A 25876-nucleotide genomic window follows, 5' to 3' on the forward strand; every position below is an offset into this window, starting at 1 on the left:
CGTGTGGACTACGAGATATAATAACTGATGAACACCTTCGTTCGATAATGAAGGTTGCCTCAGCTCAAAGCCTGATCCCTGACATTAATGAACTAGCATCCAAGAAAAGATGCTAGGTATCTGGCTTGGGCACATCAGATTAGAACAGTATGTTGCAAACTGAGCAGTTTAAAGTCCTGTTTATTCATTGTTATTTTATTTTCAAATTTATTAGCCTGTGGAAAAAGTTAATGTTGATATTTACCTCAGAAGGCTGCAAATAGAAAAGAGGCATTCAATTTTTTTATTCAAATTGTATTTGATATGACATTGATATTTTTTAATTATTATTATTATTTGAAACTCGATTTTGCATGTCACTATAAAGTTATATAAGCCTTGCTTGTTCAATATTCAATGCAAAACTTGTTTGGGTCCCTATTAAAAGGTTAATTTGGCCCGCGGCTTTGTTCAGTTTAAAATTTTGGCCCACTCTGTATTTGAGTTTGACACCCCTGAGCTAATATATGGAAAAATATATTTTTCTTCTAAAATTTAGTGGGTGCGGGGTTATATCCCAATTTGCTCAATAGTCCAGAAAATACAGTAGATAAAAAATAGTCACTGCTCAAGCACTAGCCCCTTTGCCTCGCATGAGAAAAGTTCCCCCTTTTTTTTTCACCACAGCGCTAACATGGGCACGCCCACTTCCCTGCCCTCCTTTTCGCTCCCTCCTGCAGTGCCTGTCGCCTCCAGTACATATCCTCTGCTTAACTGTCAAAACCCCCATTTTTTGGCCCGGGAAATCCAGTTGTTGTCCTTCTTTCCCGACGTATTCACGGTTCCGTTTTTTTTTCTTCCCCCGACTGCAGTGCTCGACAAGCCTCAGCAAGCACTCAGAGCTTGGGCTCATTAAAGCACCACCAGGAGTTTCATGTTCCGATATCTTTGACAAAAATGCAAACTTTGTGTAAATTGACAAATATGTGATTATCATATAAGTAAAGAAGAGCAGGCAGCAGCTCACACAGTATGATACTTACTGTAACATCCAGGAAGAATTGATGTCAGCCAGCTTGAAAGACATCTCAACTAAAATCTACGTTAAGGAGCCCGGAATTGTTATTTAAATGTTAGCAATATTTCAGGGTGCCTCACGAGGAAACCTTACAACGTATTAAATCCATAAACGGCTATAAAATTGAGTAGATGGTGAGTTATTGTGATGTCGAGAAATGCCATATTTTTACCAATTTTCTTGAGAGATTTGCTTTATTTTGAAAAGCAAATGTTGATGCTCCTCCTAGCCACACGCAATAAAGGTGTTTGATGTTTTTTTTTGCTGCTAAGTTAAACAACATTAGCGGCGCGTAAAGCATTAAGTAGTTACTGGCCCGACTTTCCTAAAACAGGGTTTCTTCAGGTGTCAGCAAATCTAATTCAATGCTTTTTTAATGCCACGTAAAAGAAATGTATTGCCCATGTTCTAATGTAGATAATTATTATATACAGTCAAAAGATTACAACTGTTTGTATAGACAAAATTGTAAGCATTTGACAATGATAATCTTGAATAGTTGAAAAATGTATATCAGGGGCCCTCAAATTTTTGACCCGAAGGCCGCATTGGGTTAAAAAAAATTGGCCAAGGGCCGGGCTATATATATATATACAGACATATCATCTGTCTCTTTGCAGATTAGTCAAACTGCCTTCTCCTTACACTGAACAAAAAAAAAGTCATGTGTGCACTAATGTTTAAAAACACTCGAAATCTATTTTACGTTTCCCCAACGTTTTGGCAATTGTTTTCCCTCGTGCACTAATTGACTGAAAGAGCGCACATTTGTCGCGCACTCGCCCGTCACTGCAGCACGAGCGTGATGACGTCACGTTATCGATGGGAAAATGCATTTTATTAGACAAAATGATTTGCCTGAGCGGCTAAGAGACCCCGAGAGTAACAAGCGGTATAAAATGGATTGATGGATGGGCTAGAAAGGACAGATTAAAAATAATAATAATTAAAAACAAAATAAAAAATAAATTTGTATTTTTTTTAACTCTGGACTTCCCGCCAGCCGGATTTTGGATGTTGGCGGGCCGTAGTTTGGGAAACACTGGTCATATTAACTGTTACTCTCTCGTGCAGTGATTCTCAAACTGTTGTACGGTACGTAGGCTCCATCTAGTGGTACGCCAAAGAATCACTTGATTTAAAATACCGTATTTTTCGCACTATAAGGCGCACCTAAAAACCTCCAATTTTGTCAAAAGCTGACAGTGCGCCTTATAATCCGCTGCGCTTTATATATGGACCAATATTGAGCCTCCAACAGGTAAAAGTTTCAATCAATCAATTAATCGCAACTACGGCAGCCACGACTTCATTTTCCCCCATCCTCATTTTCCCCCGTAGAAGAAGAAGCGCGCGGTGCATGCTGGATTTATGACTGCGCGAGGCGTGCCGTTTCATTTCTATTTGTTTGTTTATGTAAAGACCCTAAAATGGCTCCTAGTAAGAGACACGCTTACAACGCAGAGTTTAAACTTAAGACGGTCAGTCACGCAGTAGAACACGGGAATAGAGCAGCAGCGACACTGACTCGATTAATGACGACTTCGACGAGCAGAATGTTGGATGCCGTATTCGCCCAACTGTTTAATTCGGACACTGAAGAAGAAGAATTGGAGGGATTCGTGGATGAGGAATAACTTCATAAAGTGAGCTTTACATGTTTATTTTGTGTGTTGTGTTGTGTGACATTAACGTTTGAGCAACGTTGAGTTATTGATATATTGTTATTGCTCTGCACTATTTCGAGTGTTACTATATTGTGATTGCACTAACGTTTGATTTACAGTAACAGTATCATTGTTTTTTACGTGTTTATTGAATCAGGGAAAAGTTCCCCTCCACTATGGGATATAAATGTTGCACTACATGTTATACCTTGCTGTTGTTAAAAGATAAACAAAACACCACGTCACTGACTTTACCTCGGGGAAAATAATAAAACAGCTGTTTATTCGTTTTGGGAGTGAAAAGAGTTGTCAGAACGCTGGTTTGTAATCTAGTAATAAAGTTTGACTGACCTATCTGACTGTTTTGTTGACATTCCCTTTAGCGCAGCTCCATCTAATGGATGCATAACATAACCCCAGCCTCTACTGTAGCGTCTATTCTATGTGCCTTATAATGCGGTGCGCCTTATATATGAACAAAGTTTTAAAATATGCCATTCATTGAAGGTGCGCCTTATAATCCGGTGCGCCTTATAGTGCGGAAAATACGGTACAGTGTTTTATTTTCCTATATTCAAACTTAGTTACTGTTCTGTGTGTAATGTTACAGTGGCCAAAATATTCAATATACTTTATGAATAAAACCTTTGCCTTGTTTTTAATAAATACTTAGGCCTAATACACTACTGTATTTCAATGTTGGTTATTTGGTTGCACTTGGAGAACCAAGTGTTTTCTGAGATGGTACTTGGTGAAAAAAGTTTGGGAACCACTGATTTAGTGAATTAGAATTGGCTCACAAGACCGTTATATTAAATTTAAGATTCTTTTTTTGTAGTGGTAGCAGCAGCTGCCAGTTGCGGTGGCGTCGTGGCGACAGCAAAAGTTGCTAGGTTGGTCATGCCAAAGAAATTTGGCACCGTTAACTGCTGCCTGCTTTTAACCGCCGTGATTACCTAATATCATACCTAATTCATAGAAAACACCTGTTTTTGTATGGTTAAATTCATAGAAAACACTTGTTTTTGTATGGTAAAATTCATAGAAAAAATTATTTTTGTATGGTTAAATCCATAGAAAACAGTTGGTTTTGTACGGTTCAATACATAAAAAAACACCTGTTTTTGTATGGTTAAATCCATTTAAAAAAAATGTTTTTTGTATGGGTAAATCCAAAGAAAACATTTGTATTTGTATGGTTAAATCCATAGAAAACACCTGTATTTGTATAGTTAAAACCATAGAAAACACTTGCTTTTGTATGGCTAAACCATAGAAAACACTTGTTTTTTGTATGGTTAAATCCATAGAAAACACTTGTTTTTGTATGGTTAAATCCATAGAAAACACTTGTGTGGTTAAATCAAAAGTTGCTAGTTTGGTCACACCAAAGAAATTTGGCACCTTTAACTGCTGCCTGCTTTTAACCGCCGTGATTAACTAATATCATACCTCATATATTTAATGCCTCTGGACATCAAATGTAATGCTTTTTAATGCCCTTTAAGGCCTTTATTTTCGCAAAATCCATTTAATGACCCGCGGAAAACGTGTAAAAACGTATGAAAAAAAACAACTTCAAGCTTTGTCCAGCTGTTTACTGACGTACACGACACATGTTTACATAACTTTTACTGCCAATGAATATCGATTATCGGCCTGCATGACTGCTAATAATCCCTGAAAAAAAAACATATCTGCCAATCTCTACTCCCTCACCCTACCTTGAAATTGGAGTGAACGCGGTTATTGTAGAAAATCCCCAGGGGAGTGAGTTCTGCCTTTGTTTCTGGCACAGAGCCATGAGAGTCTCCTGTAGAGGAGCTGTGGAACACAAACCATATCCCGGCATCCTGGAACCAGAGGAAGGAGGACTCAGAGGAGATGACAAGACAAACTCAAGAGTACCAGCCGCCATGCTTTTCATTATCTTTCATCCGGCATGAGTCGCAAGGATCAAGTTAGCGACTACAATAACAAGCGGAGGAGAGCAGAATGTTGTCAATAAAGCAGATGCAGCCTTTAAGACTTGATTAGTTACAATGTACAGTAAACATCCCCTACCACTAAGCACATGACCTCGCCATCCAAGGTCGTCTTCTCATTTGCCACACTGTATTAAAATTACTCAACTGTGCAAGGACACTAAATCCTGATTAAAAAAAACAACTCTTAAGTCTTGTTTTATTGATGGATCACTGTGTTATATGCATAAAATAATTTCATTTACAGAGGAATCTTTCTTTTTCTCGTAAGATCGACGTTCGTACCTGAGAACCAGCGGCGGCATTACTTATAAGGTTGTTGTTGGGGTTGGCGATCCAAAATGTAGAAACCGCCCTGGAAGACAATCACACACACACACACACACACACACACACACACACACACACACACACACACACACACACACACACACACACACACACACACACACACACACACACACACACACACACACACACACACACACACACACACACACACACACAGCAGAACATATTAAAGAGCAGTACCTTGGCACATGTGAGAATCACAGACTATGAAATCAGTGATCTTTCTGAAACATTCCCCAATAATCTAGCTATCCAACATAAACCTTGGACAGGAACAGCCCTTCCAAAACACACACACACACACACACACACACACTGCTGGAAGCAGACATCGGTGGCTCTCTCACAGTGGCACTTCACTGAGTGCGACAGGAAAACACCCCGTCCAGAGGCGAGGATGTTATTGCACGGATAAAATCGGTGTCTCTCACACGGATCTGGACCAGCTGGCTCCTTTCAAATTGTGCACACACCATCTCTTCCCGCAGCGACACCCTGATTGAAGGGCTGGAACGGTTCACAGAAACCACGCTTACGATCTTATCGTGCTTTGTGGTCACTGTTTTCAGTTCGGTAGAATGTACATTGTTATTCTTTTTAACACCCCAGAATATCATATATTACATTAGGGTTGTACGGTATACTGGTACTAGTAAAGTACCGCAAATACTAATTAATCATAATCGGTACTATGCCACCTCTAAAAAGTACCGGTTCTTTTTTTTTCCCCCCAACGACATGATGTCGTGACATTGCTGGTTTCACGAGCAGAGGAGCCTGTTCGGTAACGCACAATCACGGAGTACTCACAAGCAGACACAGTGTGTACAGAAAAGGGAGAACGGACGCATTTTGGCTTAAAAACTACAGATAAAGGTGAAGCTATAACACTGGTACGCCGCTCTACAAGAGGTGCTTTAAAACATGGCTAGCGGCTAACGTCCATCCAGAGTCGGCAGTGTTTTAGCGACTTCTAAATCACTAATCCTCGCTTGCAGGCGACGAATAAAGTACGTTTCTTACAAGTATCATCCCTGCAGGACGAGGAATAGCTAAACACACCGTAGGAGGATACAATAGCTCACCGCCGTCACCACTTACAAGCTGGCGCTTCACAATGTAAACAAACGCCATGGGTGGAACTACACCTGACATCCACTGTATTGATACAAAGTACAAGATCATACCTAGTCGATACTACAATGATTATATTGATATTTTTTAATAATCAAATTTTTATTTTTTTAATTCATATTATGTTTATAAACTCAGGAAATACGTCCCTGGACACATGAGAACTTTAATTATGACCAATGCATGATCCTGTAACGACTTGGTATCGGATTGATACCCAAATTTGTGGTATCATCCAAAACTAATGTAAAGCATCCAAACAACAGAAGAATAAGTGTTTATTACATTTTAACAGAAGTGTAGATGGAACATGTTAAAAAAGAAAATAACCAGATATTAAAATAAATTAACAAGTAGATTAACAATCAATGTTGTACCACTTGTTACACAATATTTTACTGCATAAGTCAGCAGACAAATTAGGAGCCTTTGTTTGCTTACTTACTACTAAAAGACAAGTTGTCTCGTATGTTTACTGTTTTATTTAAGGACGAAATTGTTCTTCGATTGCAATAAGAAACATATGTTTAATGTACCGTAAGATTTTTCTGTGTGGTGACTAGGGCTGCAACTAACGATTCATTTGATAATCGATTAATCTGTCGATTATTACTTTGATTAATCGATTAATAATCGGATAAAAGAGACAAACTACATTTCTATCCTTTCCAGTATTTTATAGAAAAAAAAACAGCATACTGGCACCATGTTGTGGACATTGGGGGTGCAGCATACACCAACAATAACACAGAAATATAACTCATCAGAAATGAATCAGATATTGTACACGTTTCTGTTGTGAATAATAAATGATTCATTTTAGGCTGCCTCTGAATAATAGCATGAAATATTCCAGCACCTTCACAACGTTTAGTTATACTAAAGCGTCACTCAAATCTAAATATATTTATATAGCTTTATCAGCCCAGCTACATTGATCCATTATGAAACCAACCTGAGATATTTCTGTCCGTTACGTTTATTTCGAAATTGGTAACCGTGCGTTTTCTCTCTCAAAACGGAGTCAAATGTGCCGGAGACACATTATCAGCCCCGCGTTGCAACAAAGGCATAACTTTAACGTTACTCACAAAAAAGCTGAACTCATGAATGCTTGTTGCCACTATGGACTTAAAAAGTTACGTACTGTGAGTTCTTCCCTTCATCCATGGCTCCAACATGTTTCCTTTTCAGGTGCTTCTGAAGCAATGTTGTACTTCCGTGCCATTTTGCAGGAAACGGTCTTCTTTGAAGTCTTTAAAGTGAAGTGTTCCCACACTTTTGACGACTTAGGTCGTACACTTTTCTCCATTGAAGCAATAACCTCAAGATGTTTCTCCGCTAAACTATCGGTAGTGTTTTCCTGCGCCATTTTTCGAATTTTTCCAGCAAAGGAGACGCCGTCGTCACGTGAGCTGCACATGACACATCATTGGCTAGCTTACGCCACCTCATGAGAGGTAGCCTCAGCGCCGCCCTGGCGCTGTTTTGTACTGTTTTTGTACTTATTTTGATTATTGTTTCTCAGCTGTTTGTAAATGTTGCAGTTTATAAATAAATGTTTATAAAACAAAAAAACAAAAAAACAAAAACAAAAACAAAAACAAAAAAAAAGCCCCCGCGCATGCGCATAGCATAGTTCCAACGAATCGATGACTAAATTAATCACCAACTATTTTGGTAATCGATTTTAATCGATTAGTTGTTGCAGCCCTAGTGGTGACCTTTATTTACAAAAGAAATGTGTTTTGGTACCGGTACCAAAATATTGGTATCGAAACAACCCTACATCAAAATAATCCACCATTACCATTTTTTTTTTTAGATCGATTACGTCATGTGTACAACCCCTGGCAAAAATGTATGAACTCACCAAGACTTGGAAGATGTTCATTACGTTGTCTAATTTTGTGGAAAAAAAGCGGATAGCAGACATTACTCAAAAGTATAGTCCATACCTCAGAGACCACACGCTGCTATAAAAGCCAGAGGTGGTGCAACAAAGTACTAGCGCTGTGTCGTAGTGTTTTTCTTTGTTTTTCATGATTTCATACTTCCTTACAAACTATACTTTTTCCCCTATGCTTTGAACCCTGCGGCCTGTAAAAAGGTGCGACTAATTTATGGATTTTTCTTTGCTGACAGCAATATTGCAAATAGTTTCAAAAAACAAAAGCAAATAGGGCAGGAGTCGGCAACCTTCACCATACAAAGAGCCATTTGAGCCCATTTCCCACCAAATAAAACCCACCGAGAGCCGCAAACTCTGTTTGATTCTCAAAATGACAATAACGCCACTTATAGTTCCATTAAACTTATGAAAGAGCATTTATGAAATCAAACACTAGACAGAAAACGACCCACCAAGTTTTTTTGCTCTGATCAGCTTTCCGCAGCAGTTCCAAAACTGCTCTTTTTCTGTCATCTCCAGCTGGGTATTTCTTCGCAAATGCTGTGTTTGTTCTGGAAATGTCTTCAACATTTGTTTTTTGTTGTTGTTTGCCTTTTTCTCCCCACATATTAAGCACACACATGAACCAACCTCATCAACAGTGAAGGCAAATTAATCTGTCCATGAAGCATTACATGTTGTATTTTCTGTCAATTGCTAGCTTACCGGATGTTGACCGCTAAAAAACAATACAATTGCTTGACAACAAAATATGACACATAGGGGGTGTGACATACATTTCGATCGACAAAATATTAAAATATGTTTTATTTTTATATTACAAGACCACAGAACTCTCCAAAAAAACAACTGTAACATTAAAATTAACTAACTAAATAAAATAGAATTAATTAGATTTGAATAGCACCGGTGTGGAGGGAATGTACACTTACATTTGTCCAATCCTGCTTGAGATTTGTACTTTGTAGTTTGAGAGTCATTGAATATGTCCTGACAGGTGATTGGAAGGGAAAGTATGTACTTGTTTTTAATGAATACTTTGGCCTACTACGCTACTGTATTTTGATGTTGGTCATTACGGTGGTACTTGGAGAGCAAAGTGTTTTCTGAGGTGGTACTTGGTCTGATCTAGAAGATGTGAGACAGGCCTTCATGTTGGTTATGTTCAAATCCAGGCTGAGAACATCTTTATTTAATTGTGCATATGACACCTGAAAATATTTTATTTGAATTGTATTTGTTTTTATGATGATTTATTCTATGATTTTAATTTCAACCATCCATCCATCCATCCATTTTCTACCGCTTGTCCCTTTTGGGTTCGCAGGGGGTGCTGGAGCCTTCAACCATGATTATCTTATATTTGTAATTGTCTGTAAGGCACTTTGAATTGCCTTGTGTACACTTGGCTTGCCTACTATGTGGCATTATTGCAGCCATCCTATCTCCTGAGCGTGATCTACAAAAGGTGATGCAGACATAAAACAGTTCCAGGCGGTATAGTCTCTTACTTGCACTCGGTGCTGGGTGAGGGAGTATAGCCCTTGTAGACTTTGTCCTTGATGCTGAGGCAGAGGGTCTCGTTGCGATCAGTGGGCAGCAGAGTACCGGGTCGCGTCAGCAGGCCCAGGTTGTGGTAGAACGTGTTGCGCTGTTCAATGCCATCCTCCAGGAAGAAGCAGTGGCCCAGCGTGTCGTAGCCCACGGTGTTCTTCACCTGGACACACAGAGAAATTACTTTTTGAGGGGCCCAAGGAATCTCAACTTGGAGGCAGGTTGAAGTATCCTAAAGTCGAGATCGACCGACTTCATTTTTTCAGGGTCAATGCTGATACTGATTACAGGATTAGGATTCGAGAAGGTGTTCTTCACCTGGACACACAGAGAAAGGACTTTTTGAGGGGCCCAAGGAATCTCAACTTGAAGGCAGGTTGAAATATCCTAAAGTCGGGATCGACCGACTTAGTTTTTTCAGGGTCGATGCGGATACTGATTACAGGATTAGGAGTCAAGAAGGCCCATAACCGATATTTGGAGACAATATTCATTAGCAGTAAAAGTTATTTAAACATGAATAGTATACTCAAAAAACACATAGACAAGGCTCTAAGGTTTTTTTTTACTTTTTCATTTTAGAAAACGTCACCAAAAACAGTCAGGAAATTTCATAAACACCTTTATTACGTGTGTCTTTTTAGTATAACTGTCAACATCTACCTAAGAACAAAATGTATGAAAACGCTCACAAAGAAAACACTTGTTTTTGTATGGTTAAATCCAAAGAAAACACTTGCTTTTGTATGGTTAAATCCATAGAAAACACCTGTTTTTGTATGGTTAAATCCATAGAAAACACCTGTTTTTGTATGGTTAAATCCATAGAAAACACTTGTTTTTGTATGGTAAAATCCATAGAAAATACCTGTTTTTGTATGGTTAAATCCATAGAAAACACCTGTTTTTGTATGGTTAAATCCATAAAAAACACCTGTATTTGTATGGGTAAATCCATAGAAAACATGTATTTGTATGGTTAAATCCATAGAAAACACTGGTTTTAGTATAGTTAAATCCATAGAAAACACTTGTTTATGTATCGTTAAATCCATAGAAAACACTTGTTTCTGTGTGGTTAAATCCAAAGAAAACACTTGTTTTTGTATGGTTAAATCCAAAGAAAACACTTGTTTTTGTATGGTTAAATCCAAAGAAAACACTTGTTTTTGTATGGTTAAATCCATAAAAAACACCAGTATTTTTATGGGGAAGTCCATAAAAAACACCTGTATTTGTATGGGTAAATCCATAGAAAACACTTGTTTTAGTATAGTAAATCCATAGAAAACACTTGTTTTTGTATGGTTAAAACCATAAAAAACACCTGTATTTGTATGGTTAAATCCATAAAAAACACCTGTATTTGTATGGGTAAATCCATAGAAAACATGTATTTGTATGGTTAAATCCATAGAAAACACTGGTTTTAGTATAGTTAAATCCATAGAAAACACTTGTTTTTGTATGGTTAAATCCGAAGAAAACACTTGTTTTTGTATGGTTGAATCCAAAGAAAACACTCTTTTTTGTATGGTTAAATCCATAGAAAACATTTGTTTTTGTATGGTTAAATCCATAGAAAACACCTGTATTTGTATGGGTAAATCCATAGGAAACATGTTCTTCCATCCATCCATTTTCTACCGCTTGTCCCTTTTGGGGACTGCATTCGGGCGGTAAGCGGGGTACACCCTGGACAAGTCACCACCTCATCACAGAACGCCTGTATTTGAATGGTTAAATCCATAGAAAACACCTGTTTTTGTATGGTTAAATCCATAGAAAACACCCGTTTTTGTATGGTTAAATCCATTTAAAAAAAACATTTTTGTATGGCTAAATCCATTAAAAAAAGTTTGTATGGATAAATCCATAGAAAAAAATGGTTTTCGTATGGTTAAATCCATAGAAAAACACCTGTTTTTGTATGGTTAAATCCAATTAAAAAAATATTTTTGTATGGGTAAATCCATTTAAAAAATTGTTTTTGTAGGGGTAAATCCATAGAAAACACTTGTTTTTGTATGGTTAAATCCATCTGAATCCATGTAGTGGACAAAGAATGCACAGCCTTCAGGTTCTTGTCTTTTCAGGATCTCCTTATCCCCAATGATTATCTGGAGGAGGTGTTTGAGTGCATTACTGATTTCCCATGGTTTCGTCTTTTAAAAACGCAGTGCTGGGAACAAAGGGAAGGAGAAAACAGTCACAGGTGTAAAAACCCTGGTAAATGTTTACTGATTAGTGCGTGTTGCCGGTGGCAACAAACACTAAAAAGGAAATCTCCATGGTAATGGTGGACATGGGAAAATATGTTCATATTGGTATTACGTGTACTACATACTTTTGTACTTTCCATTTCCTCAACGCTGACAGAAACAATGCTCCCAATCCAACATTGAAATACATGCTCATCCTTTTGACGTCAGCAGAGCATCAGTTCTATTGTCAACAAACGGCCTTGTACTGTACAACAATCCCAATAAGTGACCTTGGTCACTTTTGTAGGTCACTGTGCAACACAATTATCTGCTATGTTCCCCATTAGTATTATTATGTGAACGTCTTGTGCGTAAAAGTTTGACGCCCTTCTTCTCCCACAGTTTTCATCGTATCGGAACAGTGCAAGTATCAAAACGTTCAAATAGGATGAGAAATATGGGAATTGTGCAAGTTTGAAAAATGACCCTAAAAACCTGGAATTCCTGGTAATCTGGGTTACTTAGGTGCTAACATTTATCTTCTACCTAAGTAACCCAGATTACCAGGAATTCCAGGTTTTTAAGGTCATTTTTCAAACTTGCACAATTCCCATATTTGTCATCCTATTTGAACCATTCTACCATCCACACATCCCACTCACCATGGTCATTGAAGTCAACATGTTTACCGGTTGTGAAAATTCCCTGATTACCAGGAACACTCACTTTTCAATTGCAGTATGTCCAACCTTTTACATTTCAACTGATCCCACATCTTTCATCCGATTTCAGTCTAAACATACGTCTTAGTCAGGATATTCAAGCTATCAAATGACAAATGCTGGAAAAATTCTCGGTTTTCCAGGAATTACCGGGAATGTTCCCAATTAAAAAAAGGAACGGGCAATATTCAAACTTCTCAATATCCCACATTTCTCAACCAAATCCACCATCCACACACTCCACTCACCTTGGACAGTTAAGCAATATTTTTTGCCCTGGATCCAATAATTTCCAGAATTACCAGGAATTTCCCCCTGTTGAAAGTGAATGGGCAATATGCAAACTTCTACAAACACATTTTCTCAACGGATTTGAACGGTTCAAGAGACAAAATGCTCCTTGCTCTTGTTACTCAAGTGCTAGCATGTTAACATTAGCATGCTAGCCTGCAAATGTTAGCATTCTAGCATTTAATCATTATTGTGCAAACTTGTTTAGCTCATTTTGCAAACGTTTACCCCAGAGTCATATAATTTTGTATGTGACACATGCTAACTGTTAGCATGCTATCGTTAGCAGGCTAGTATGCTAACAATGGCATGCTAACTTTTTTTTTTAACTCAATTGGCAATCGTTTACCCCAGAATCATATTACTTGGTATGACACATGCTAACTTTTAGTATGCTAATGCTCACATGAGAACATTAGCATGCTAACTTGTTTAGCTCATTTTGCAACCCTTTACCTCAGAGTCATATAACTTGGTACGTGACACATTTCAGTTCCACTCGCGCGTGTCGGCGGCTCACGCGTTTCAGCTGTGGATTTCACCCGCCATTCCTACCGGAATTGCACAGATTCTAGTAGGGTTGTATGGGATACCGGTATTAGTATAGTACCGCGATACTAATGAATCATATTCTGTACTATACCCATACTTGCCAACCTTGAGACCTCCGAAACCGGGAGGTGGGGGGTGAGGTGGGGGCGTGGTTGGGGGCGGGGGCGTGGTTAAGGGCGTGGTTAATAGGGCAGTATATTTACAGCTAGAATTCACCAACTCAAGTATTTCATATATATATATATATATATATATATATATATATATATATATATATATATATATATATATATATATATACACTACCGTTCAAAAGTTTGGGGGCACCCAAACAATTTTGTGGAATAGCCTTCATTTCTAAGAACAAGAATAGACTGTCGAGTTTCAGATGAAAGTTCTCTTTTTCTGGCCATTTTGAGCGTTTTATTGACCCCAAAAATGTGATGCTCCAGAAACTCAATCTGCTCAAAGGAAGGTCAGTTTTGTAGCTTCTGTAACGAGCTAAACTGTTTTCAGATGTGTGAACATGATTGCACAAGGGTTTTCTAATCATCAATTAGCCTTCTGAGCCAATGAGCAAACACATTGTACCATTAGAACACTGGAGTGATAGTTGCTGGAAATGGGCCTCTATACACCTATGTAGATATTGCACCAAAAACCAGACATTTGTAGCTAGAATAGTCATTTACCACATTAGCAATGTATAGAGTGTATTTCTTTAAAGTTAAGACTAGTTTAAAGTTATCTTCATTGAAAAGTACAGTGCTTTTCCTTCAAAAATAAGGACATTTCAATGTGACCCCAAACTTTTGAACGGTAGTGTATATATATATGTATGAAATACTTGACTTTCAGTGAATTCTAGCTATATATATATATATATATATATATATATATATATATATATATATATATATATATATATATATATATATATATATATATATATATATATATATATATATATATATATATATATATTTATTTTATTATACATATAAATAAAATAAATACTTGAATTTCAGTGTTCCGGAGGCTATCCAGTAGATGGCAGTATTGTCCTGTTTAACTTCTCCGTTCATGACTGAGTATATCATTTTGGCCACCGTGTTCAACGGAGAAGTCTGTTCTACAAAATGTACAGGCAACATACATACCCATTCCCCTTCGAACTGTCCTGGATGAACTGAAATTCTTGTTTCCATTCGTTTTGGAACTTGCAAGCGTATTTCTTCATCTTGCTCGTCGACGGCGTCGCCATGTCTGTAACTTCCTCGTTCTTCTGCTTCGTCTCCTTGTTGTGTGCGCAGTCGTGCACTCTACTCTCTAAAAGCCGTAGATGTTATGACGTCATTGGGCAGGCAAGCTGTTTATATTGTGGGAAAGCGGACGTGAGAACAGGCTGTCCCCACTCAGGTCCGCATTGAGCTGGAGGGGGCGTGGCCTCCAGCTCCGGCTGAATACCGGGAGTTTGTCGGGAGAAAATTTCGGGAGAGGCACTGAATACCGGGAGTCTCCCGGTAAAACCAGGAGGGTTGGCAAGTATGACTATACCGCCTCTAAAAAGTACTGGTCATCCACCCCCCAACCCCCGTTGTCGTCACGTCGTGTCATTGCTGGTTTACGAGCAAAGGAGCATGTTCGGCAGCGCACAACCACAGAGTACTTACATGCAGACACAGTGTGTAGACAGAAAAGTGTGAACGGACGCATTTTGAATTAAAAACTAAAGATAAAGGTGAAGTTATAAAACTGAAAAGCCCTCAGGAAGAGGTGCGTTAAGACATGGCTAGCTAGCTAGCGGCTAAAGTCCATCTGCAGTCTTTTAGCTAATTCTAACTCACTAATCCTCGCCTCCAAGGCGACAAATTAAGTAAGTATCATCCCTGCAGGACAAGGAATAGCTAAACATGCTTCACTACACACCATAGCTCACCAGCGTCAAAATGTAAACAAACGCCATTGGTGGATCTACACCTAACATCCACTGTAATGATACCAAATACAGGAGTGTATCTAGTCGATACTACTATGATTATATCAATATTTTTTGGCAACACAACATCTTCTTTTGTTTTATTTACATTATGTTTATAAACTCAGGAAATATGTCGCTGGACACATGAGGTCTTTGAATATGACCAATGTATGATCCTGTAACGACTTTGTATCGGATTGATACCCAAATTTGTTGTATCATCCAAAACTAATGTAAAGTATTAAACAACAGAAGAATAAGTGATTATTACATTTTAACAGAAGTGTATATAGAACATGTTAAAAGGGAAAGTAACAGTAAATGAACAAGTAGATCAATATTTAGTTTTCTACCACTTATCCTTAATAATGTTGACAAAATAATAGAATGATAAATGACATACATAAATATGTTACTGCATATGTCAGCAGACTAAATTAGGAACCTTTGTGTGCTTACTTACTACTAAAAGAGAAGTTGTCTAGTATGTTCACTATTTTATTTAAGAACAAACTTGCAATAAGATGTTTAATGTACCCTAAGTTTTTTTGTTAAAATAAAGCCAATAATGTAATTTTTTTGTGGTCCCCTTTATTTATATCGAAAAGTACCGAAAAGTATCAAAATATATGTTGGTACAGGTACCAAAATGGGGACAACACTAGATTCTAGTTATTTATATTATTATTATGTACGGTGCATCTAGGAAGTATTCACAGTGCTTTATTTTTTCTACAGTTTGTTATGTTACAGCCTTGTTCCAAAATGGAATACATTCATTTTCATCCTCAAAATTCACAATTCTAAATTCCTAAAATGTTTTAGAAATTTTAGAAACCCTAACCATAAAAATAACTTTTTAAACGCTTACGTGCTGAGAGCGAAGCACAGAGTGAACTTTCATGCACCCTGATTGAAAGCGACAGACGAAGCAAAAAAACTCTCAAAAACAAGGCATTCTGGTGATGCCGGATAAGTAATTGAATTCATATTCAATTATAGTTCCGTTAACTGATTTGTGGCCTCATATGTTGTGTGATATACTAACCAGCAAGCCGTTGGTGGCATGAATGGTAAGACACCGAGAGAAGGAGTGGTGTATGGAGAGTCCATCGACGTAGGTGGGCTCCCAGTAGCCTCCCTTCTGGTCCACGTCGCCACACATGTGGAAATAGAGCGGGTAGCGGCTTTTCTCGCCCTGCTGGCCCATGTTCTTCAGCTCCACGTAGGACAGATGCACTGATGAGAAGTTGCCAAAGATCTGACGTAGGACAAGAGGGAGGCGACACAAAAGTCAGTGATGGAGTATAGAAAAGTAGACCACGTTGGCTTGGTGGAGGCTGGTGATGACTATTGCAGAGAAATGGGAAGCAGAGCACAAAAGCTTAATCGAGCGCCAACAACCGTCCAAGTGCTCGCTAGGAGGCCTTGTGTGTATGCGCTGCGTAATCCACATGGTCTGGTTTTTGTTAGGGGGGGATTGGTAAATCCTCCTAGTGAATTATAACTCACCCACACACACATTCCACATGACAGCGCACTTGCTGACTTTTCCACCAACATATCAAGTACATGAACCTACAGGCTTTAAAGGGGAATTGCACTTTTTTAAATTTAGTTTACCTATCATTCCCAATCCTTACGTAAGACAAGAACTCATGTTGTTTTTGTCTATGCATTCTAACTCACAAATAAACACTAGCAAATGTCAGCTAACAAGGGAGTCAATCTATTCCACCGTTAAAAGTGCTCTAAAAACCCTCTGTCATAGTTTTTTATACAAGCTGTAGGTATATATGTAATATATACCTACAATAATATATAATATATACCTGTAATAAATGTAGTAACATTCATGATAACATGTAATATGTATGTATTTTGATCATTTTAAGCATTCGGCGGCGCATTTATTTCAAAAACGCATCACAACTTCCACTATTTCCTTCAACAACAACACTGACCACAACTCACAGCAGACTTTTTGAGACACAACAAACGTAATTAAAGGCCTACTGAAATGAATTTTTTTTATTTAAACGGGGATAGCAGATCTATTCTATGTGTCATACTTGATCATTTCGCGATATTGCCATATTTTTGCTGAAAGGATTTAGTATAGAACAACGACGATAAAGATTGCAACTTTTGGTATCTGATAAAAAAAAAGGCTTGCACCTACCGGAAGTAGCGTGACGTAGTCAGTTGAACATATACGCAAAGTTCCCTATTGTTTACAATGATGGCCGCATGAAGTGAGAGAGATTCGGACCGAGAAAGCGACAATTTCCCCATTAATTTGAGCGAGGATGAAAGATTTGTGGATGAGTAAAGTGCAAGTGAAGGACTAGTGGGGAGTTGAAGCTATTCAGATAGGGAAGATGCTGTGAGAGCCGGGGGTGACCTGATATTCAGCTGGGAATGACTACAACAGTAAATAAACACAAGACATATATATACTCTATTAGCCACAACACAACCAGGCTTATATTTAATATGCCACAAATTAATCCTGCATAAAAACACCTGCGTGTTTGTTATGCTAGCTCCTAGCTCCTCTGCTAGCTCCTAGCTCCATAGAACACGCCAATACAATTCAAACACCTGATCAACACACACAATCACTCAGCCCAAAAGACCGTTTACCTAACCCAAGGTTCATAAAGCTTATATATTTTTAAAAAGTTACGTACGTGACGCGCACATACGGTCAAGTTATCGAATGTTTAGCAGCCAAGGCTGCATACTCACGGTACCTGATATTCAGCTGGGAATGACTACAACAGTAAATAAACACAAGACATATATATACTCTATTAGCCACAACACAACCAGGCTTATATTTAATATGCCACAAATTAATCCTGCATAATAACACCTGCGTGTTTGTTATGCTAGCTCCTAGCTCCTCTGCTAGCTCCTAGCTCCATAGAACACGCCAATACAATTCAAACACCCGATCAACACACACAATCACTCAGCCCAAAAGACCGTTCACCTAACCCAAGGTTCATAAAGCTTATATATTTTTAAAAAGTTACGTACGTGACGCGCACGTACGGTACGGTACGTGTTATGCTAGCTCCTAGCTCCTCTGCTAGCTCCTAGCTCCATAGAACACGCCAATACAATTCAAACACATGATCAACACACACAATCACTCAGCCCAAAAGACCGTTCACCTAACCCAAGGTTCATAAAGCTTATATATTTAAAAAAAGTTACGTACATACGCAAAAAAAAGCCAAAGCTGCATACTCACAGTAGCACGTCTGCGTCTTTGTCATCCAAATCAAAGTAATCCTGGTAAGAGTCTGTGTTGTCCCAGTTCTCTACAGGCGTCTGTGTATCCAAATCAAAAGTCCTCCTGGTTAGAGTCTCTGTTATCCGAGTTCTTCCATCTTGACTGCATCTTTCGGGAATGTAAACAAAGAAGCGCCGGCTGTGTACTGTTGTGGCTGACTACGTTCGAAAAATACGTCCATTTCGCACCGACAACTTTCTTCTTTGCTTGCTCGGCTTCCTTCTCCATAATGCAATGAACATGATTGAAACAGATTCACGAACACAGATGTCCAGAATACTGTGGAATTATGAAATGAAAACAGAGCTTTTTCGTATCGGCTTCAATGTGGAAGGCATACCCGTGTTCGTCGGGCTACGTCACACGCATACGTCATCCTCAGAGGCGTTTCGAACCGGAAGTTTAGCGGCAAATTTAAAATGTCACTTTATAAGTTAACCCGGCCGTATTGGCATGTGTTATAATGTTAAGATTTCATCATTGATATATAAACTATCAGACTGCGTGGTCGGTAGTAGTGGGTTTCAGTAGGCCTTTAAAGCTGCGAGCAGCGATGAACGGGCCCTCGCCCCCACATTCGCAGGCACGTCAGGTATGGCAAAAAACAGAATATTTTTTGGAGTCCCGAAAAAGAAATTTCAAAATTGGCTCTCTGGCGCCCACCTTTAAAGTTAGAAAAAATTAGCCCTTCCTACCAGACACAAAATCGCAGAAGACGTCTATCATGACGGGATGCACATAAGTCTCAGAAACCCATACCTGAAAACAAACAGGAAGTCGGCCATGTTGGTTTTCGTATTACATTTCGAACGAAAAAAAGGGTGTCCTACTTTAACAAACTCCTCCGAGGGACATGCCACACTCACAACCTAATGGCATAGGAAAAATGTGTTCGCAATTTATCATCGCCTATACGTGTGGTTTGCTAAAGTTTGCTAAAGTACGACCCCTTTTTTTCGCTAAAAAAATGGCAGACAAAAACCATGTTTGATTTCCGGTATGATAGACGTCTTCTGCAATGTTTGTGTCTACATGTGAAGCTGGTAGGAAGGGCTTTTTTTATTTTATTTTAAAGATGGCGGTAAAGAGACAATTTTGAAATGTCATTTTTGGGGCTCCCATAAATCTAAAATGTTTCCCCATACCTGACGTGCCTGCAACATTTGGGGACTTTTTGTGCATGTTAAGGGCCTCGAAAAACATTTTCACTAACTACGGGGATTGCTCCACTGCTCAGGCTCTAATAAAATAGTCACTTACTGTACAATGTCTGCTCTCATTGGCATGTCGACTGATGGTATGTTTATATCTTCCTGTTTGGATTAAGAAATTAATAACAAACCTCGAGAAGGGTTAAAAGAAAAAAGGTGGGTGCAAAACGAGCGTATTTTCGTGTCTTTCTCGCCATCTACGGATCTAGTCGGAGTTGACCAACTTCTCGGTTTATGTCCACAACCTTCTACTATCCATGTGAGAGGCATGATTTATAATCTAGAATTAACTGTGTGATCGATGCACCGCTAAATGTAGGTCCTTAACGTTAGCACTTATAATAGCATTATTGCTAATACTTGGTTAATATTTAGGACGCGGAATGTAAACGGAGTATTGTTGGCGCTTGAAAACAACAGTGACAGTGGATGGCTGATTAGAGTGTTCACTCTGTTTCTTTCATTTCGACTTCCAGGGTTTGATTCCCGGACAGGATTGCATCAGGAGTGGCTTGCGAAGTAAAAACTATGCCTCTGACAGGGGCAGCTGTAGCTACTGTAGTAGCTTACCGCCACCAAATGGACAGACAGAACACCGGCTGGTGTTTTACTACGCTAGTTTGTATACTTCAAATTAGGGCTGGGCGATATAGCTGAAAACTGTATCACGACGTAAGTTTTTTTTATCGGTCGATATCAATGGTTATTGATATTTTTTTATGACCTATGGAAATATGGACCAGGAGAAAAATATAATAAATGTTGACATTTTTACTTCAAAATGTAACCTTCCTCTGATTATAATCCCCTGAGCCATCAATGCAGGAAATAAATTAAATGTCAATACAAGCATGGAAAAAAATCATTCAATACAAACAAAATTCTAAAATCACATTAAACACAACAATAACCTCTTTGCGGTAAAAAAATAATCAGGAATATGTAAGAAATGCTTAATACGGTGTAAGAAAATAGTGCAAAGTGTGAAAACCTGAGAAGAACAAGTATTTGTAAGTTTAGTTATGCAGTAATTATTATTTAAATATTATTGGACTAACTTATTTTAAAAATAGCACAACTGATATATTGGGATTATTCTATTATAGTTACTCAATCCTGCACTTTAGTTCCTACCTGTTCCCGTACATACGAATAGGGAACGGACGTGTGTTGATAGGAAAAGAAGAGCGCGGCGAAGGACGACCGTCCGTTTGAAAAAATCCCCAAGAACTGACGTACTGTGGAGGTGACTTCACCTCTTTTATCCACTATTTCTTCGCTCTCTGCGGCAATCAGTTTTAATTTCTATTCATGCTGTACAGAGACTCGACAGCGATATGGTGCAACCCAAAGTGATGGTTGATACTGTTACGCGATTAGTGATTTTTAGAATTTAGACTGAAGACTGGCTGGGATAGGCTCCAGCATCCCCCGCGACCCCATAAGGGGACAAGCGGTAGAAAATGGATGGATGGACCGGAGGACAGGGCCTTTGCAGTAGCAGGCCCTGAACTTTGGAACGCTCTCCCTCTGAATCTCAAAACAGCGACATCTCTCAGTACCGGTACTTTTAAATCTTCTTTAAAAACTCACTCATTTGCGCTGCAGTTTAACACAAGCTGAGCTGGACATACGTATGGACATTTTTATCTTGTTCTTTTTATCTATTTTGAAATGTGTTTTATAGATGGTTTTGCATTTATTGTGATTTTTTACACACTTTTACACAATTTGTATGTATTTTAACTATATATAGAATGTTTTGTGCTTATTGTATTTTGATGATTATATTGTAGTATTTTACCTTTTTGTTTTAATCTGTACAGCACTTTGGGGCAGTAGTCTGTTTTAGAAATGTGCTATATGAATAAATCTACCTTGACCTTGGCCCTATAGTGTGTCCCTCCCATTTCACAACCACTTCCTATTTGGCTAGCTTACCAGACCGCGAGTGCCTTTGTTCATGCAACCAACCAAGCCTAATTTTTCCCGTTTTTTGGGGGGGGGACTAAAAAATATGTATTTATTGAACACTTTCTCAAACGCATTTGATAATGATATGATTACATGTCTATCGCGATATATGTTGATAGCCCAGCCCTACTTCAAATCGTTCCGCCTCTGAGTGGGGTGGCACCTGGGGTGGCCGACCAGATTCTAGGCCACCGCTGACAGGCCAGAGTGAAAAATGTTTAGCAAAAAATTCAAAATGTATATTATGACGTGGTGAAGTTGGTAGAGTGGCCGTGCCAGCAATCGGAGGGTTGCTGGTTACTGGGGTTCAATCCCCACCTTCTACCATCCTAGTCACGTCTGTTGTGTCCTTGGGCAAGACACTTCACCCTTGCTCCTGATGGGTGCTGGTTAGCGCCTTGCATGGCAGCTCCCGCCATCAGTGTGTGAATGTGTGTGTGAATGGGTGAATGTGGAAATACTGTCAAAGCGCTTTGAGTACCTTGAAGGTAGAAAAGCGCTATACAAGTATAACCCATTTATCATTTATAATTATATACTGCATTTACCAAAAATGTGCTTTCACAACATAAGAGATAGTATTTTGACAAACACAAAGAACGTATTATCTTGTAACCGCAGCTAAGAAGGAACTAAATGATATTATGTTATTATATTAATTAATTATATTATATTAGAATTAATTATAATAATTAATTATAATATAATAGTAATTATATAATAATAATATAATTATATAAAATAATATAATAATTTTTATTATTAATTATAACATAATAATGAATTAAAATGTAATAGTAATTATATGATAATTATGTAATTATATAAAATAACATAATAATAATAATACTTAATTATAATATAACAATTAATTATAATAATATTAATAAAATATAATTAATTTGATTTTATTAATACCCATATATTTTCATGTATTTTGCCTAGAAAACCCTTCAAGCTCGCTACTGTATTAGCAGAGGAAATTAATTGTACGTATCCAAAACTCAAGCTCTCTTTAAGCATGGAACTTAGAGGGGAAAAAAACTTAAATATTTCGAGCACCCCTGTGAACTTAGACGCATGCGGGGAAGACATCAAGAGCGAAAGTGCCTCTCGTATATTTCCAGACAGAATAGGATAACTATGATTTAAAGAAGGCATGGCAGTGGAGAAGAAGAATGGGGATGAGAGAGTGTAGTAAAAGGTGTAGAAAGACGGCAGTTGTTTGAGTAAAAATGTGAGCACGGGGCATGAATAACATCTCTCATTTAGACCAGCAGGTAAAAATAGAACATAGACAGACTTTCATTCCTCCCAACACTGTGACCTTTGCCGAGAATGCAATATCATGCTAAAATATGCAGAACTGCACGAGCACATTGGGACATCAAGAATTTAGCCTGTGCGAGGGAGATGAGTGCAAAGGTACACACCTTGACGTGACCTCCATAGGTGTCATGGCTGTAAAACTGACACAAGTTGTTTCCGTAGCAGGAGGGTTCCATTTCTCCGTAGATGAGAATGTTCCTGGAGAGCAGCGCCACCTCGGCACGCATGTCCACTCCATCCACGATCTCGCCGACGTGGTTATAAAGAGGCTTCCCTGAGAGGCAAACACAACATTGATGCTCATTGCATTGAGATGGTGCACTAATTGTTGATGTGGACGATATAGAGCAGAGGTGTCCAAACTACGGCCGCCGTGTTCATTTTGGCCCGCGAGACGTCACAAGTTTAATAAGGAATCTGGCCTGCGGGGTGACTCCATCTTTAATTTTCAATATCTTATAGTGTAATTGCTGCGAATTTGCTGCCATCTTGTGGACAGAGTGAGTATTCATGTTAATGACCATGAATTGCAGCTTGAAGCTTGACGATGGCAGAGCATTTTTATATATGACCCAATCCAAACAACCTTTCCCGCTCACGGCGCAAATACACTAACACAAAAAGTCAACACACACGGTCACACATAACACAACCTGCTCATTTAACTTTCTGGATAATATAAAAAAAATGTCCAAGCACAACACATAATTCAAAATTACACCCATTTAAAACCCCTGCAATGCATGTTGGGAAAAATGCAAAACACTCGTTATCCATGTTTGGCGCATTTTAGCTGCTAGGTATTTCTGATTATTTACAAAACTTTAAGGAGATCGCTACAGGAGTAAACAAGGTCGGAGTCGAACTTTCACATATTCTAAATATACAATTATATTAATCATACATCCATTATATTAAAGGCCTACTGAAATGATTTTTTTAAATTTAAACGGGGATAGCAGATCTATTCTATGTGTCATACTTGATCATTTCGCGATATTGCCATATTTTTGCTGAAAGGATTTAGTATAGAACAACGACGATAAAGATTGCAACTTTTGGTATCTGATAAAAAAAAGGCTTGCCCCTACCGGAAGTAGCGTGACGTAGTCAATTCAACATATACGCAAAGTTCCCTATTGTTTACAATGATGGCCGCATGAAGTGAGAGAGATTCGGACCGAGAAAGCGACAATTTCCCCATTAATTTGAGCGAGGATGAAAGATTTGTGGATGAGTAAAGTGCAAGTGAAGGACTAGTGGGGAGTTGAAGCTATTCAGATAGGGAAGATGCTGTGAGAGCCGGGGGTGACCTGATATTCAGCTGGGAATGACTACAACAGTAAATAAACACAAGACATATATATATATACTCTATTAGCCACAACACAACCAGGCTTATATTTAATATGCCACAAATTAATCCTGCATAAAAACACCTACGTGTTTGTTATGCTAGCTCCTCTGCTAGCTCCTAGCTCCATAGAACACGCCAATACAATTCAAACACCTGATCAACACACACAATCACTCAGCCCAAAAGACCGTTCACCTAACCCAAGGTTCATAAAGCTCATATGTTTTTAAAAAGTTACGTACGTGACGCGCACGTACGGTCAAGCTATCAAATGTTTAGCAGCCAAGGCTGCATACTCACGGTACCTGGTATTCAGCTGGGAATGACTAAAACAGTAAATAAACACAAGACATATATTTACTCTATTAGCCACAACACAACCAGGCTTATATTTAATATGACACAAATTAATCCTGCATAAAAACACCTACGTCTTTGTTATGCTAACTCCTAGCTCCTATGCTAGCTCCTAGCTCCATAGAACACGCCAATACAATTCAAACACCTGATCAACACACACAATCACTCAGCCCAAAAGACCGTTCACCTAACCCAAGGTTCATAAAGCTTATATATTTTAAAAAAGTTACGTACATACGCAAAAAAAAGTTGCGCACATACGGTCAAGCGATCAAATGTTTAGAAGCCAAAACTGCATACTCACAGTAGCACGTCTGCGTCTTTGTCATCCAAATCAAAGTAATCCTGGTAAGAGTCTGTGTTGTCCCAGTTCTCTACAGGCGTCTGTGTATCGAAGTCAAAAGTCCTCCTGGTTAGAGTCTCTGTTATCCGAGTTCTTCCATCTTGACTGCATCTTTCGGGAATGTAAACAAAGAAGCGCCGGCTGTGTACTGTTGTTGCTGACTTCGTTCGAAAAATACGTCCATTTCGCACCGACAACTTTCTTCTTTGCTTGCTCAGCTTCCTTCTCCATAATGCAATGAACATGATTGCAACAGATTCACGAACACAGATGTCCAGAATACTGTGGAATTATGAAATGAAAACAGAGCTTTTTCGTATTGGCTTCAATGTGGAAGGCATACCCGTGTTCGCCGGGCTACGTCACGCGCATACGTCATCCTCAGAGGCGTTTCGAACCGGAAGTTTAGCGGCAAATTTAAAATGTCACTTTATAAGTTAACCCGGCCGTATTGGCATGTGTTATAATGTTAAGATTTCATCATTGATATATAAACTATCAGACTGCATAGTCGGTAGTAGTGGGTTTCAGTAGGCCTTTAATGTAATATATATTTGTTAATACACTATATATAGAAATATGTACACA

General features: G+C 38.5%; 1 pseudogene; it reads right to left on the minus strand.

The window, feature by feature from the left end:
* LOC133631792 (cell surface hyaluronidase-like) overlaps positions 1-25876 on the minus strand; it is a 104459-nt pseudogene that overhangs the window by 6371 nt on the left and 72212 nt on the right.

Source organism: Entelurus aequoreus, linkage group LG17 (assembly GCF_033978785.1).
Source record: "Entelurus aequoreus isolate RoL-2023_Sb linkage group LG17, RoL_Eaeq_v1.1, whole genome shotgun sequence".
Lineage (NCBI taxonomy): Eukaryota > Metazoa > Chordata > Actinopteri > Syngnathiformes > Syngnathidae > Entelurus > Entelurus aequoreus.